The sequence below is a fragment of the Esox lucius genome, chromosome 7 (assembly GCF_011004845.1).
Source record: "Esox lucius isolate fEsoLuc1 chromosome 7, fEsoLuc1.pri, whole genome shotgun sequence".
Classification (NCBI taxonomy): Eukaryota; Metazoa; Chordata; class Actinopteri; order Esociformes; family Esocidae; genus Esox; species Esox lucius.
In genome coordinates, this window is record NC_047575.1 from 16876040 (window position 1) to 16893243 (window position 17204).

The 17204-nt window shown below is 40.5% G+C and overlaps 1 protein-coding gene across 1 annotated transcript in view; it reads left to right on the forward strand.

Annotated features, from left to right (window-relative positions):
• Positions 1-16102, forward strand: part of ksr1a (kinase suppressor of ras 1a) — a 51258-nt gene extending 35156 nt beyond the window's left edge. The window contains exons 22-24 of the transcript XR_002197017.3: positions 14792-14944; positions 15129-15221; positions 15357-16102. The gene's annotated coding sequence lies outside the window, so the exon portion shown is untranslated. The remainder of the gene's footprint in view (positions 1-14791; positions 14945-15128; positions 15222-15356) is intronic.
• Positions 16103-17204: the final 1102 nt, after the last annotated feature.

Consider the following 17204-nt stretch of genomic DNA (forward strand, 5'->3'; position numbering starts at 1 on the left):
GGAGCTGTAAAAAATGTTGTGGAGTTTCGCGTCCGACAGCCCTTTCCTCAGTAGTTATCGGTGCTTCTGTAGTAATGGTAAGGATGAATCAATAAAACATACCATTGAAAAGGCTAAGCTCATTAGGACAGGAGTTTGTTGACGAAGAAAGCCTGACATTTGTGTTCAACAAAATCGTAAAACCTGCCACGGGAAGAATTGAACCCGTGACCATGTGAATGGTAGTGTGGAATATAACAGTTGCGCCACAGTAATTAGACGCGTCAATTTGGTATTTGGATTGTGGTCGTTTGTGCACTGTGGGGTATAGCCTCTGTGCACAAGCGTATGGACGAACTTCCGCTTTAGCCAGATGTCGGCATACCAGTTTCCAGTTTACTTAAGGCGATCACCCGCGTCGCCCAAAATTTGTCTCCAAGACCTGCCTTAAATAAGCATTAGTGATGTCCATCGAATTGTTGATGCCTGGGATTCAAACTCTAAGTATCGAGTTATCTGCACAACTACGAGGGTAAGTAGTTTACTGTGGTGTGCCAGTGGGCTATCGGCTAAGCTAGTTTAGCGATGTGTTCCTTTTTAGTGTAGTATTAGGCAGGATAATAGAATGCATAAAAATTCACCTTAGCTTCAAAAACTGCAAAAGAACGCTGGCTGAGCTGGAACGCTAGCGCGTCCCCATAGCAAGTGAATTGAAACGAACCTTCGTTCAGCCTCTTCTAACCTGAATGAAGCTTAAAATTCCATAGCCTCAAAAGAGCACCAAAACAGGTCTCCTCTTTTATTTTACTGCTGTAACCTCATTTCACAACGAAACGGAAAAATAACAACTGGCATAGGAAGTAAACATCTGGTCCTATATGGTATTAATTGCGCTTAAACCTGCGTTACGTGGAAGTATATAAAAAAATCGCCTTTTCTGACTATTTCTAGTCTAGCATTTGAAGTCATTGAATGGTGCAAGCCATATTTTATTAAAAAGAGGACATTCTCCTGATTAAAATGATGCCCCACTTGTACTTTGAAACTTAAATGAGTCACATACATTATATATATATTATTATTTTTTCCGTACAACAGCATCACTCATCTTGTTGTGAGTTTAGGTGTTTACTAATGCGGATGAGTATTAGTAAGTAAACCGGAAACTGCAATACCGACTTTTAGACAAAAGCGGAAGTTCGTCACTACGCTGGTGCACAGAGCCTATTGTGTACTGGTTTGAAAATATCTTGGTCAAACGAACATCATCGATCGGACATCATCGATCACGTGATTATGTCCCTTTGAAGCTGTGAAGTTTTGTCAACGTCTTCATTCACTCCCACACCTTCCCTCATCTTGTTTCCTGTCTAATAACAGTATTCTTTGCCTCCATAGTGTGTGTTTGTGTGCTGGGTTATTACTCTTTCCTACCTTAGTTTTGATTTTGTACTAGTTGTAAAGCATCCTTCAAAAGCACTCCATTAGAACTATGATTTGTTATTATTAAAAAGTGAGTTATTTAAACAAAATATTAATAAAAAATGCCTAACCAGAAGTTTTAACCTGTAATTTCTACATTGCAAAATATTTTTCAGATGCAATTGTTAGCCACTTTGCAGCGAAGTCGCCAAACTACTGAAGCTTCAAGAACGATAAACAATTGAAATCACAGGCTGTTCCAACTTGTGTGAATTTCATCATGGCAACTCAATGTGACACAGTAGTTTTTATGGGCCCCACGTGCCTGTAGGCACTCCCGACAACGTCTGGGCATGCTCCTGATGAGTGTCCTGGGGGATCTCCTCCCAGACCTGGATTAGGACATCAGTGAACTCCTGGACAGTCCGTGGTGTTAATTGGCGGCAGTGGATGCACGGATATGTAACGTCCCAGTGGTTCTCAATTGGATTCAGGTCTGGGGAACGTGAGGGCCCGTTGATAGCATCAATGCCTTTGTCATCCAGGAACTGCCTACACACTCTGGCCACATGAGGCTGGGCATTGTCCTGCACCAGGAGGAACCCAGGACCCACTGCATCAGTTTAATGGTCTGACGATGTGTCTGAGGATTTAATCAAGGTACAGTACCTAACAGCAGTAAGGTTAGCACGTGGAAGTCTGTGCGACCCTCCAAGGATATGCCTCCACAGACCATCACTGACCAACCGCCAAACCGGTCATGCTGGATGATATTGCAGGCAGCATAACATTCACCATGGCATCTCCAGACTCTTTGACCTCTGTCACATGTGCTCAGTGTGAACCTGCTCTCATCTGTGAAGAAAACGGGGCACCAAAGGCGGACCTGCCAATTCTGGTGTTCTCTGGTGAATGCCAATCTAGCTGCACGGTGCTGGACTGTGAGCACATGTCCCACTAGAGGATGTTGGGCCCTCATGCCACCCTCATGGAGTTAATTTCGGACAGTTTGGTCAGAAACATGCACACCAGTAGCTCACTGGAGGTCATTTTGTAGAGCACTGGCAGTGCTCCTCCTGTTCCTCCTTGCAAAAAGGAGCAGGTACCGGTCCTACTGCTGGGTTGATGCCCTATGGCCCTGTCCAGCTCTCTTTCTGTAACAGCCGTCTGCTGGTATCTCCTCCATGCTCTTGAGACTATACTGGGAGACACAGTAAATTTTGTGGCGGCACGTATGGATGTGCCATCCTGGAGGAGCTGGACTACCTGTGCAACCTGAATGGGCTGCAGGTGTTGCCTCATGCTACTAGTAGTGACAAGGAAACTAGCAAAATGCAAAACTAGAGAAGAATCAGTCAGGAAGGATAAGGAGAGAGCAATTGTCTGTGGCCACTAGGGATGTCACGAGAATCGATACTTCGGTCGATGCCAAAGTTCTGAAAACATGACGGTACTTGTTTTTGTTCAGCACCGTAGGTACCGAGGATCCAACACGTGACAAATAACAGCAAGTGCAGCTGCAGCTCCGTCTCGACTTGTCGAAAAGAAAACAGCATGAGTCCCAAACTTTGTGTTCGAGGCTGATGATCAGGGAGTGATAAATTCACAAAAAAACACTATGCAAACAGTGCCCTCAAACTTTCGAGACTAAAAGAGGAAACACTTGTAACTTAGCAAAGCCCCTTAAAGACAGACATGCAGATTTATTGAGTGGGTTTCAATTCATGTTATATCCTTATCCTGAAATACACGTTACCATATACATTTTTTGAAACAGCTGTCATTGCTGTGTAGCCTAGCCAAATGTTCCATAAAACGTTTGCAATGGCTAAACGCTAAAGCAGTGGTTCCCAACCAGGGGTACTAGGACCCCTGGGGGTACTTGGCCTCTCCACAGGGGGTACTTGAAAACACTCATGACACCATAGACTTACTAGTGAAATTAACAGGAGGGGGTACTTCAGGGGTACTGAAAGCAGTGCAAAAACATTTTGGGGGTACAGTAACTGAAAAAGGTTGGGAGACACTGCGCTAAAGGCTACCGTGTTTGCTACCGTAATGTAACCATAGCTCATAGTAGTATTAAAATATAACATTAGCGCTTTAAATAAATATTGTTTTCTTAAGTACATGGGATTTACTGGTTTGTTTTAGTTTTTTACAGTGGCATGGAATTGGGTATCGAGAATCGTGGAATTTTGCTGGTATTGGTATTGACTACTACATTTCTGAAATCGTGACATCCCTAGAGGCCACCATCTGCAAATCCAGTCCCTTTTTGGGGGGTTGCTGTTGCCACTCCAGTGCACCTGTTTTCACTTTCATTTCCACCAAAACAGAAGACACTGATCCACAATCGCTCATTTCAAAGTACAACACCCAGTGACCAACGACGTTCAAAGCTTCAGATGTCACAAAATCACCTTTGAGTTCCAACCCGTAGATATAAAGCATAGATGGGAAATATAGTTCTATCTGACGTCCCAGTATTTTCTTACTTTCCTGTTATGCCAACTCCCAATGGCTTGAGATAAGGAGAAACTAAAAAGGACATTAGTCTATTATTAACTTGCTATACACACACACACACACATAAGATTAGATTAGATTCAACTTCATTGTCATTGAACAGTACAGTACAAGTACAGTACAACGAAATGCAGTTAGCATCTAATAAGTGCAAAAGTATTATATGTATATTACCAATGGAATATGTAGATGAGCAATACTAAATGTGCAATAAGGCAAATAGAGGAGGACAGAAATTTTAGGTATTACGTATAGTGAATGTTACAACTGGGATTATTGTTGTTCCGGTACAAACGGCAATTTCAAAATGGCATTCAAGATGTGCAAACGAGGCAAATGAAAGAGTGATGTATTGAGGTAGCATGTGCACACGAGATGCAGAGATAGCAGCAATGAGGTCCCGAGGTAGACATGCATGTGTAACAACTGTAAAGAAGCAGGCACAATGGCAATTCTAAATGTGCAAAGAGGCAAATTGAATGTACAAGGGGTATGTGCATCTGAAATGCAGGAATAGCAGCGGTGCGGTTCCTGAGGTAGACACGTACCTTTAACAACTAAAAACATTCCCATACGGAAGATAAATGTATTTAAAATATATTTTTTTTATACATTTGGAAAATATATTCCCAAACACATTTGGAAAATAAACTCCTGAATACATTTGGTAAATATACGTCAAAATGTTTGAAATTGGCAGCTTAAATATATTTATAATAAATGTATTTGATACATTTTTAAAATACATGCCTAAATATAATACAACATCAGCAAGAGAGGCAACTTACCAGGTTTACCATAGTACATTAGACTATATTTGTGACTATAAGATGAAATTGATTTTGGTAATGTATATCTATAAAATGTGTTTCAACACCTAAATGTGGTATAATCAATACATCTGTAATTACATTTCATCTTTTTACTTTCACAGGATCTGAAAATGCATTTTAATATGGGCTTCAAAATACATGTTGTAATGTATTTTCTAGAATACAGTACAATTGTAATGAGAGCATTGTTGACGGTGAAATACATTTTCAAATACAGTGGGGAGAACAAGTATTTGATTCACTGCCGCTTTTGCAGGTTTTCCTACTTACAAAGCATGTAGAGGACTGTACTTTTTATCATAGGTACACTTCAACTGTGAGAGATGGAATCTAAAACAAAAATCCAGAAAATCAAATTGTATGATTTTTAAATAAATAATTAACATTTTATAGCATGACATAAGTATTTGATCACCTACCAACCAGTAAGAATTACGGCTCTCACAGACCTGTTAGTTTTTCTTTAAGAAGCCCTCCTGTTCTCCACTCATTACCTGTATTAACTGCACCTGTTTGAACTCATTACCTGTATAAAAGACACCTGTCCACACACTCAATCAAACAGACTCCACCTCTCCGCAATGGCCAAGACCAGAGAGCTGTGTAAGGACATCAGGGATAAAATTGTAGACCTGCACAAGGCTGGGATGGGCTACAGGACAATAGGCAAGCAACTTGGTGAGAAAGCAACAACTGTTGGTGCAAAACTTCTTCCATTATTAGAAAAGGGAAGAAGTTCAAGATGACGGTCAATCTCCCTCGGTCTGGGGCTCCATGCAAGATCTCACCTCGTGGGGCATCAATGATCATGAGAAAGGTGAGGGATCAGCCCAGAAATACACAGCAGGACCTGGTCAATGACCTGAAGAGAGCTGGGACCACAGTCTCAAAGAAAACCATTAGTAACACACAATGCCATCATGGATTAAAATCCTGCAGCACACGCAAGGTCCCCCTGCTCAAGCCAGCGCATGTCCAAGCCCGTCTGAAGTTTGCCAATGACCATCTGGATGATCCAGAGGAGGAATGGGAGAAGGTCATGTGGTCTGATGAGACAAAAATAGAGCTTTTTGGTCTATACTCCACTGCAAATTAAAAATGCAAATTAATTACTTAAAAATCATACAATGTGATTTTGTAGATTTTTGTTTTAGATTCCGTCACTCACAGTTGAAGAGTACCTATGATAAAAATTACAGACTTCTACATGCTTTGTAAGTGGGAAAACCTGCAAAATCAGCAGTGTATCAAATACTCCCCACAGTACATTTCGGAATAAAAGCTAAAATGTATTTTCAATAAACTTAAATGTATTTATAAATTTTTAAATACATTTCAGAATAAAAGGTGAAATACATTTTGATACCTGAAATGTATTTTGATTTAAGTTAAATGTATTCAACATACACTCACCTAAAGGATTATTAGGAACACCATACTAATACTGTGTTTGACCCCCTTTCGCCTTCAGAACTGCCTTAATTCTACGTGGCATTGATTCAACAAGGTGCTGAAAGCATTCTTTAGAAATGTTGGCCCATATTGATAGGATAGCATCTTGCAGTTGATGGAGATTTGTGGGATGCACATCCAGGGCACGAAGCTCCCGTTCCATCACATGACCCAAACCCAGAGTACGAGGTTGAGTAAGTACCTGGGGTAAATTATGTATTCCTTATTGGTGGTGTAAAACTCTTCATTCAGCTTTTGGACTAAGGGGAGGATTTAAAAGTAATAATAAATATATAATTTTTTCCACTAAAGATAATACATTACATTATGCCATGATAAAAGGGATGTGGGGCAAATCCCTCTCATCTATCTCTTCTGTTTTATAATAGGTCATATATTTAGTTAATACATTTAGTCAGATCGAATTTAGTTTCTTATTAGTGGCCTTGTGTGATTGCCCAATCTAGGGTTCAGGATTATTCAGGTCAGGTTTTCCAGCTTCCAACCCCTGCTGGGACATATAAACACACAGGTGAAATAGATGGATCCCATGAAGAAGAGCCTCCATTGCTGGAGGGTAAGTCGTGGATTTGTATTATATATAAATATATATATACATACACACAGTTCTGTCCAAAAGAATTAGGCACCTAAAATTCTAACTGAAGCAATTTATTTGGGAAGTGTTAATGTGTTGACAAAAACACCTATACAGTCTCTCACAAAGGTGAGTACACCCCTCACATTTTTGTAAATAAGTGTAAAATAAATGTGACAACACTGAAGAAATTACACTTTGCTACAATGTAAAGTAGTGAGTGTACAGCTTGTATTACAGTGTAAATTTGCTGTCTCCACAAAATATCACAACACACAGCCATTAATGTCCAAACCGCTGGCAACAAAAGTGTGTACAACCCTAAGTAAAAATTTCCAAATTGGGTCCAAAGTGTCAATATTTTGTGTGGCCACCATTCTATTACAGCACTGCCTTGGGTATAGAGTTCACAAGAGCTTCACAGGTTGCCACTGGAGTCCTTTTCCACTCCTCCATGATGACATCATGAAGCTGGTGGATGTTAGAGACCTTGCGCTCCTCCACCTTCTCTTTGAGGATGCCCCACATATGCTCAATAGGGTTTGGGTCTGGAGACATGCTTGGCCAGTCCATCACCTTTACCCTCATCTTTAGCAAGGCAGTGGTTGTGTTGGAGGTGTGTTTGGGGTTGTTATCATGTTGGAATACTGCCCTGCGGCCCAGTCTCCGAAGGGAGGGGATCATGCTATGCTTCAGTATGTCACAGTACATGTTGGCATTCATGGTTCCCTCAATGAACTGTAGCTCACCAGTGCCTGCAGCACTCATGCAGCCCCAGACCATGACACTCCCACCACCATGCTTGATTGTAGAATCATTGCAACTCACACTTGACACTATCTGAACCAAATAAGTTTATCTTGGTTCTAGTAATCCATGTTCTTAGTCTGCCTGTCAAACAGCAAAATGTTTGTGGGCTTTCTTATGCATCAAGAGGCTTCCTTCTGGGAAGACAGCCATGCAGACCAATTTGATGCAGTGTGCGGCATATGGTCTGAGCACTGACAGGCTGACCCCCCACCCCTTCAACCTCTGCAGCAATACTGGCAGCACTCATGTGTCTACATCCCAAAGACAACCACTGGATATGACGCTGAGCATGTGCACTCAACTTCTTTGGTTGACCATGGCAAGGCCTGTTCTGAGTGGAACCTGTCCTGTTAAACCGCTGTATGGCCTTGGCCACCGTGCTGCTGCTCAGTTTCAGGGTCTTGGCAATGTTCTTATAGCCTAGGCCATCTTTATGTAGAGCAACAATTCTTTTTTTCAGATCCTCAGAGAGTTCTTTGCCATGAGGTGCCATGTTGAACATCCAGTGACCAGTATGAAGGAGTGTGAGAGCGATAACACCATATGTAACACGCCTGCTCCCCATTCACACCTGAGACCTTCTAACACTAATGAGTCACATGACACCGGAGAGGGTAAATGGCTACTTGGGCCCAATTTTGACATTTTCACTTAGTGGTGTACTCACTTTTGTTGCCAGCGGTTTAGACATTAATGGCTGTGTGTTGAGTTATGTTGAGTTATTTTGAGGGAGCAGCAAATGTACACTGTTATACAAGCTGTACACTCACTACTTTACATTGTAGAAAAGTGTCATTTCCTCACATGTTGTCACATGAAATGATATACTCAAATATTTACATAAATGTGTGGGGTGTACTCACTTTTGTGAGATACTGTATATACATATACTTAATATAACTGCACTGATGCTGCCGTATATTGAAATACATACATATATATATATATACATACAGTGGATATAAAAAGTCTACACACCCCTGTGAAAATGCCAGGTTTTTGTGATGTAAAAGAATGTGACAAGATAAATCATGTCAGAACTTTTTCCACTTTTAATGTGACCTATAATGTGAACAATTCAATTGAAAAACAAACTGAAATCTTCGAGGGCTGAAAAATAAAAACCTTACAATAACCTGGTTGCATAAGTGTGCACACCCTCTTTTAACTGGGGACGTGGCTGTGTTCAGAATTAACCATTTTGGAATGGCCCAGTCAGAGCCCAGACCTGAATCCAATTGAACATCTGTGGGTTTATCTGAAGAGGGCTGTGCACAGGAGATGTCCGTGCAATCTGGTTGGAGCGCTTTTGCAAAGAAGAGTGGGCAAATATTGCCACGTCAAGATGTGCCATGCTAATTGAGTCCTACCCAAAAAAACTGAGTGCTGTAATAAAATCAAAAGGTGCTTCAACAAAGTATTAGTTTAAGGGTGTGCACACTTATGCAACCAGATTCGTTTGTTTCCTCAAAGATTTCAGTTTGTTTTTCAATTGAATTGTCCACGTAATAGTTTACATTAAAGGTGGAAAAGGTTCTGACATACATTTTTTACATCACAAGAACCTGGCATTTTAACAGGGTTGTGTAGACTTTTTATATCCACTGTAAATATACACTCACCTAAAGGATTATTAGGAACACCATACTAATACTGTGTTTGACCCCCTTTCGCCTTCAGAACTGCCTTAATTCTACATGGCATTGATTCAACAAGGTGCTGAAAGCATTCTTTAGAAATGTTGGCCCATATTGATAGGATAGCATCTTGCAGTTGATGGAGATTTGTGGGATGCACATCCAGGGCACGAAGCTCCCGTTCCACCACATCCCAAAGATGCTCTATTGGGTTGAGATCCGGTGACTGTGAGTACAGTGAACTCATTGTCATGTTCAAGAAACCAATTTGAAATGATTCGAGCTTTGTGACATGGTGCATTATCCTGCTGGAAGTAGCCATCAGAGGATGGGTACATGGTGGTCATAAAAGGATGGACATGGTCAGAAACAATGCTCAGGTAGGCCGTGGCATTTAAACAATGCCCAATTGGCACTAAGGGGCCTAAAGTGTGCCAAGAAAACATCCCCCACACCATTACACCACCAGCCTGCACAGTGGTAACAAGGCATGATGGATCCATGTTCTCATTCTGTTTACGCCAAATTCTGACTCTACCACCTGAATGTCTCAACAGAAATTGAGACTCATCAGACCAGGCAACATTCTTCCAGTCTTCAACTGTCCAATTTTGGTGAGCTTGTGCAAATTGTAGCCTCTTTTTCCTATTTGTAGTGGAGATGAGTGGTACCCGGGGGGGTCTTCTGCTGTTGTAGCCCATCCGCCTCAAGGTTGTGCGTGTTGTGGCTTCACAAATGCTTTGCTGCATACCTCGGTTGTAACGAGTGGTTATTTCAGTCAAAGTTGCTCTTCTATCAGCTTGAATCAGTCGGCCCATTCTCCTCTGACCTCTAGCATCAACAAGGTATTTTCGCCCACAGGACTGCCGCATACTGGATGTTTTTCCCTTTTCACACTGTGGAATCTGAGCATTAACAATTACAATATGAACGTACATTTCATTGGAAGTGAATGTGCCTAGATAATGAGAACAACAGAAACCTTTCTGTTTAGATTAACTCTCTACACTGTAAACCCAGATTTTGTTTCTAATTAAACTTACGAGGGATCATTACTTATTATTTTATGTTTAGTAAAAACCTGCTATCATTACTAAACAACATTAGTTGTTTGTACTATTTAGCTGAAAGATTCATTGCACTAATCATGTTTAGCAGAGATAACTTGGTATGTTTACTTTTATAAGAAAGGGGAGGGGGCTATTTCAAAAACCTGCATGGTCACGTGACAAGACCAACGTCTAACGTGCGTCCAAGGGGCTCTACATTTGGCGGGACGAGCACGGACATCGGCAGCAGACGGTACCCAAGAAAGCAACCTTACTCCAAGTGGAATGGTTAGTATGTAAAATAACTATTGTATCCTAGTTATCTTTGTGGGAATTTTGAATACCCAAAAGCTTGCAGATAATTTGTTGACGCAGCTTTTATTTCCGTCTAATGTTATTGTTTGAATCTGTGCATGGTGTTAATACATGCTTATTGCTAACACTAGCTAGCTACTCAAAAAAGTGTAAGCTGACTGTTAAAGTTAGCTTAGCTAGTGTTAACCATAGACATAATAAAGAATAGACGCCGCATCGACCGCTACTGCCTACAGGCGCTGACGAGCCAGGGGACCGCCATCTTGGACCGGTCAGCTGCTCCACTCAATGTAATCTGTTTTGGCAGGTGAAACGACCTGTCAGCGCATTTAATTAATCATACCTCAGTGAATACCTTACTGATTTTCACGCGGGTTTTTTTGCTGTAAAGGTCATACATGTAGCTATGATACAGGACACATGGTTCGGCGAATTTTAATATTCATAGTTTTATATTCATCAAAACTGTGAACATAATCCCCAAAAAGGGAGAAAAACAGTAACATTTCCAGTTTGACTATCATTCTGATTGAAACACCTAATGTGTAAATAGTGGCAGTAAAGTCAGAAATATATATTTCTCTCTCTCTCATTTCACAGCCCCCATCCCAACATACTCACATGGGTCCCAGTCTAAAATAGCAGGATGAAATGAAAAGTGACTGTTTTTATTTAAACTACACATTTACTTTGTTGAAACTCCCTTTAAAAGTCTGCAAACTTAATGTAGCAATTTTCAAAACACAGTTACAAGTGCTTTTCAGAACCCAGAGGGAAAGGGATCAGGGCTAAGACAATAACAAGGACATAATGTAAAGATAAACTTCACAAACTTAGTGTAAGGTAAAGGAGACCAACATTTGGATTCCTGGAGACACACACCATGAGGCTAGAGTTCATGAAACACAAACAAACAGAGGTATTTACAGACCCAACAACACTTACAGCAGTATTCACATAAAATGTGACAGACCACTGTTTTCAGGCAGTTTTAAGCCATTGCTTTCAGATTTAGTGTTAATCTTGTCAGAATGATGACAGATATGACATAAAGATACTATGTGTGATGAGTAAGGTTAAAGTACAGATAAAGCTTAGAATTAGTTTTGGGATGCTGGAATTTAGGAGTCTTGAATTGTCGTGGAACCACACACATGCACACGCTCTAAAACCCCTGAAAGAGGACAGTTCTTCCTCGTGCTCCCTTTTTGCAGTTCAAGAGAGGTGAGTTTGGTAATGTGGTGCAGCCTTATTTTGAGAAACACAGACACAACCAATGACAACAAGTCAGAATGATGGTTGTCGATGCCAAACTGAGTCTCCTCAATGTGTTCCCCAAGCAGAAAAACATCCTCCATTCCAATCTCCTCCCGGACGATGTCTGTGACTGTCGACACCTTAGGAGCTGGCATTGGTGAAGCTTGGCGGATCACCCTCTCTGCAGCACTCAGCACTTTATTAAAATAATAATAAAAAAAAATACATTATAATTTATATAGTGCTTTACACAGGTGAGACACCACACCGAACCATCAGGCGGCGGAAGATGGCCTGGAAGTGCCGATGGATTGTTATTCCAGCGTCCTTATATGGAAAACAGGCACACAATACATACATTACTCACAAGACATAAAGATATTCATTAGGTATATTTTCTAAATTGTAATTAAAAGAACACCAACCCTACCTGACGCTCTGATTGAATTAAATAGGAGCTCCAAGTGATCTTGGCTGAACCTGTAGGTGAGCACATACCGGTGAACTAAATAATAAGCTTGTTTGAAAACCATTCTACTATCAGATGTTCTGTTGCCTTTATTTTAAGTGTGGTGGGTATGAGACATGAGAGGTAACTTACTTTTGTTAGGGTGAATTACACGTGAATAATACACAGTGTTGGGCAAGTTACTTGGAAATTGCAGTGAGCTAAGCTATTAGTTACTCTGTCATGAATAAGCTTCACTACACAAACGCTACCACCCAGTCAAATGTAGCAAGCTAAGTAACACAAACACAGCAGTAGGCTAGTTCATTACATAGGAAGCTACTTTAAGTTGTGCTAATTTCACATGACAAGAAAAGACGCTTGTGTGGCCAAGCTACTTGGTAAATAAAGGAGTTACTACTACTGAAAAAAGTTACTTGATTCTGAAAATAGTGAAGCTACCACCAAAATACTAAGTTACTAGCTAAGCTAGTACTGCACAACAATGATAATACCGTCTTTTATTTATATGAATATATAATTAGCTGGCCAATGTTATACCAGTAATATTTGCTTTATTTCTACAATAGCATTCTTGAGTCATTGTTATAGAATGACTTATCAAGTCTCAGTTCGCTGGGTGAACACCGGCTGGTGCAGTAAACATAGCCTAGCTAGCTGGATACGATTTCAGTACAGTAATATCAAAGATCCTTGCTCCTTCTCAACTCTGGTAATATTCTAGTCACAAAATACAACCAATAATACGGTAATGTTAAATCTTACTTGTGAAAAGTAATCCCCCGAGCCCTGCTTTCGATGGTCCGCCGATATGAGCAGGAGTATGCTCCATAGTGCTCTGGCATCGTTGCTTCTGCTGCTACGCAAATAGGAGTATGACCGGTCAAACATGGCGGCCGTATTTCTCGCGCCCCAGCAGCCAATGCGGCGTCTACTCTTTATTATGTCTATGGTGTTAACAGTCTGAGGACGACTCTACATACCAGCGAGTTTGCTCGACTGTATCATTTATACAACCGTCATTTTACGTAATAGAAAAGCGTTTCAACCGCTGTCGGGGGCAAATTAGTGTAGCAGTCGCTGTGGAGGTGTTTATGTTGTGGACACCCGAGCTGCTTGCAAACATAGACTGTAAAAAAAATGGACGACGCCCCTTCGCTCTTTTCCATTGGTGAAAACTGAAGCTGCCAGTGTCCCGATATGGCGCTGACATCTTGGACTTGGGTCTGCGCAGATAGCGATCTTGGGACCAGTTCTGCGCAGCAGTAGTTATGCGCAGTAGCGAGCAGGAAGTAAAGCCGCGAAATCAACATTTCGTGTGAAATAATATCAATTATAGAAATTTAGAGATTCAATTTAAAGCTCCAATCTCCTTAGTCCTCCGAAGATCGTGAAAATAGCCTAATGGCGCTTCAGTGGCTCCTCGGCTCAGATAGCTGTCAATCACGACGTCACACCACCGTTTTTAGGGCATTATATAACTAACTAAAAACCAACTTATTTTAAAAACAAATTTTTTGATAGCGACAGAAACAGTGGCCAGAATTTTTGGATATCCCAACCTTTTCTGTTGATGTAGAGTATAGACTTAGGCAAGCAGATCTACTGTTTATGAGTGAGGGTACATACCTTAAAGTATCAAAAGAACTAAAACACGAGATACTTGAAAGATTGGCAGAGAGCATGTATAGCTACACAGCATACCCAACTGCTGCTCAGTTCAAAAGTGTTGCAACAGCACTGATATACAAGCACCCTTGTCTCCAGGAGCGAGGCTCAACCACTCGCTGTTGTGGTTGGAAAAATAGTCTAAAGCATAAAATGGCTAATTATAGAACTAAGCGTAGGCAATCAGGATGTCTTGATGTTGCAGTAAATGCAGGTAAGCGGGGAAAGCATTCAGCAGGACAACCAGCTAACAAGCGCATCAAGAAGGCAAACAAAGGTGAAATCAACTACTTGCCCAACTTTCCGGAAGGATTTGATCAGGCAGCCCTGGAGGGTGCCTGTAAAGACTTGGTTGATGAAATGCAGAAGAGAACCCCAAATGGACCTCTTGTAAACAGAAGATGGATCAGACGTTTGCTCTGAGAAGAAAAGAGGTAGTGGAGTCAGAACCTGCCATAAGCACGATGGTGAAACGCTGGCTTGCCCTTTTCACTGAAGATCAAGTATGTTTAAGAAAGAGAACATAACAAATAATTATCTTTCTATTATTATATAATGTGTCTAGATGTATATTTCTCTTGTCCTCTTTAAGGAAACATTGGTATTTTTAATTTGGAGCATGATGTTTTTCATTTAAACATCAACATTTCAAATCATATAAAAAGGACATTCATGGATGTTTTTCAGGATAGCACTACTTCGCAGATGGCTTAGATGCCTTGTATAGTTTAGTTGATCTAAATTCTGTTTTTTTTGTTCTCTGTATTTTTCAGGTGTTCATGGAGTTCAGCAGGATTGCGGGCAAGAACCTCAAGCAGGAATTCTATGAGAGCACCGATCGGCACAGTCCTCGTCTCCTCGAGTTATTTTGATCCAAGAGAGGGAATGTTGGACAGTTGTTGACACAGATTTCACAACAGACCAATGTAAGTCCGTACACATTATTTACTTGGCATTGTTTTTCTCAGGTTTTATATTAACATCATATCACAATGCTACTCTATTAGTTGTATAATTCAATCCAAACATTGCTTGGCTTGTTTAAGCTTTCTTAGAGATCATTATTTGTTTTTCATTTTAGCTATCTAACTTGTGTTTAATTCCCAAAAGACTACAGAGCCAACTGCGATCCGGACACAGGTGCTCAGAGGGCTTCATATCATCCTTGGGGACAACCCCACAAACTTCTTCAAAGCAGCCTTTGTAAGTAAGCTCTTGCTTTCTTATAATCTTTAATATTGTTTATTTTTCACCATGACACTCCTCTATTGATTAAAGTTGTTTTTCAAATGAGAAATGTAATGTAATGATTGTGCTCTTCTGTTTTTCTTTATTTAGGAATCTGATGATGATGATTCTTTTCGTGACCTTGACATTGGGATACTTCTCATTGAGCGTGAAGGTGCTGTGCTCACATCTTCCCAGCATCTCAGTCCAGCCTCGTTGAAAATCATCATTGAGGGAGAAGTCGTGATGGACAACATTCAAGATCTGCCAAAAGCAATGTGCATTCTGTTTGGACTCATGTATGCACTCCATCTTAACTACCCCAAGACTATGAAGCTAACATTTCAGTTCATCCAACAGGTATTGCTCTTGCAATGTAAAGAGATGTCAAGTCTACTTAAGATGCTGTTGACTACATTTTTTCTTCTTATCTGTGGGGTAAACCTTTTTATTTTCTGTAAAACAAGTGGACGAACAGACACAGGTAAAACGCAGACACCCACAAACAACACTGACACACCTACACACACTTAAACGCTGTAGGAAGCGTGCTGAAGGATGTCACTTTTTGAAAATTAAAACTGAGAGGAGTTGTAGCAGAAAGACAAAAGACATTATTGTTTCAGTTCTTCACCAGTCTATGTAGATGGAATTAGATATTGTTCTGATATGATAGTCTGTTGGTTCATGCTTTGGCCTCCCTTCATTTAGGCAGATGAAACAGATCCTGTTTGTGTTTTCTTGTACGTTTGAGTGGGGTTTTCTAGTCTGTTTTGTTTATGGATTTACCACTTTAATCTCTGAGGACATCCATGTTTTTTTCCTGTAACTTTGTGACACATTCATCACCCACTCATGGACAACAAACACAACACCTACACGGAATACACAGACACACACGAATAACACCCACACAAACAACACACACACGGACAACACCCAAAAACACACACATCACAGACAACACCCACACACAAACACAACACACACACGACACGGACAACACACACACACACAACACAGACACAGACAACAAACACAACACACACGGACAACACACACACACACACACACACACAATTGTTTTTCAGATTAATCATTTTAGGTTGGATGTGTTGATGTTGACCTAATATTAAGTTTGTCATAACAAGATTGGCTGTGTTTGGCCATTTTTCTTTAAAATTAAATGCATTGGAGCATTTAGAGGTGTTTCTATTTTTTCATCCAATTTCATTGAAACAATGTTTTATAACATTTAAAAACAAATCAAAAGCTAATTAAATTAGAGGAAAATACAGTAATTTTGTTAAATGATGAGTAGCAATAACAAGTCATAATAGCTAGTTTTATCTAATGATTTTGAGAATGTCCAACAGGTTTTCTGCCAGAGAGTTCCTCAGCTTACATCAGTTCTTGTTGCATCATCAGTCTATGTAGATGGAATTCGAGATTGTGCTGACATGATAGTCGCTGTTGGTTCATGTGCTGGCCTACCTTCATTTAGGCAGATCAAACAGATAGTGGCACTTAACACGGAGAACCTGTTTGTTTGCAAAGAGATGACTGCATGGTACCATGAGCATTTGAGATCTTTCGAACTCATCTGTGACAGCAGTAACCCCTCTCTGTGTGTGGTGCAGCTGAAAGAGCTGAATGATGTTTTCCCTCTTTCAGCGTACAGATATGGTGATAATTTAGTAGTGACCCTCAGGTGTTATGTTCTGTGTTAAAAAAGCCACAGTGTGATTTCTGCAATCAATTTAGGCTGTAATGGAACATGCTGTAGCTTATTTTAGAGCTCATGTTGAAATGAATGATACAGTCTCTGAGAAGTTTTTCTTTTCGTTTCCTAATTTTGTGAATTTTTCTTATACATTTAAATGGGGATTTCTTGTGAATTTCTTTGTATTCACTAGTAATGATTGTGAAATACTCAGACCGGCCCGTCTGGCACCAACA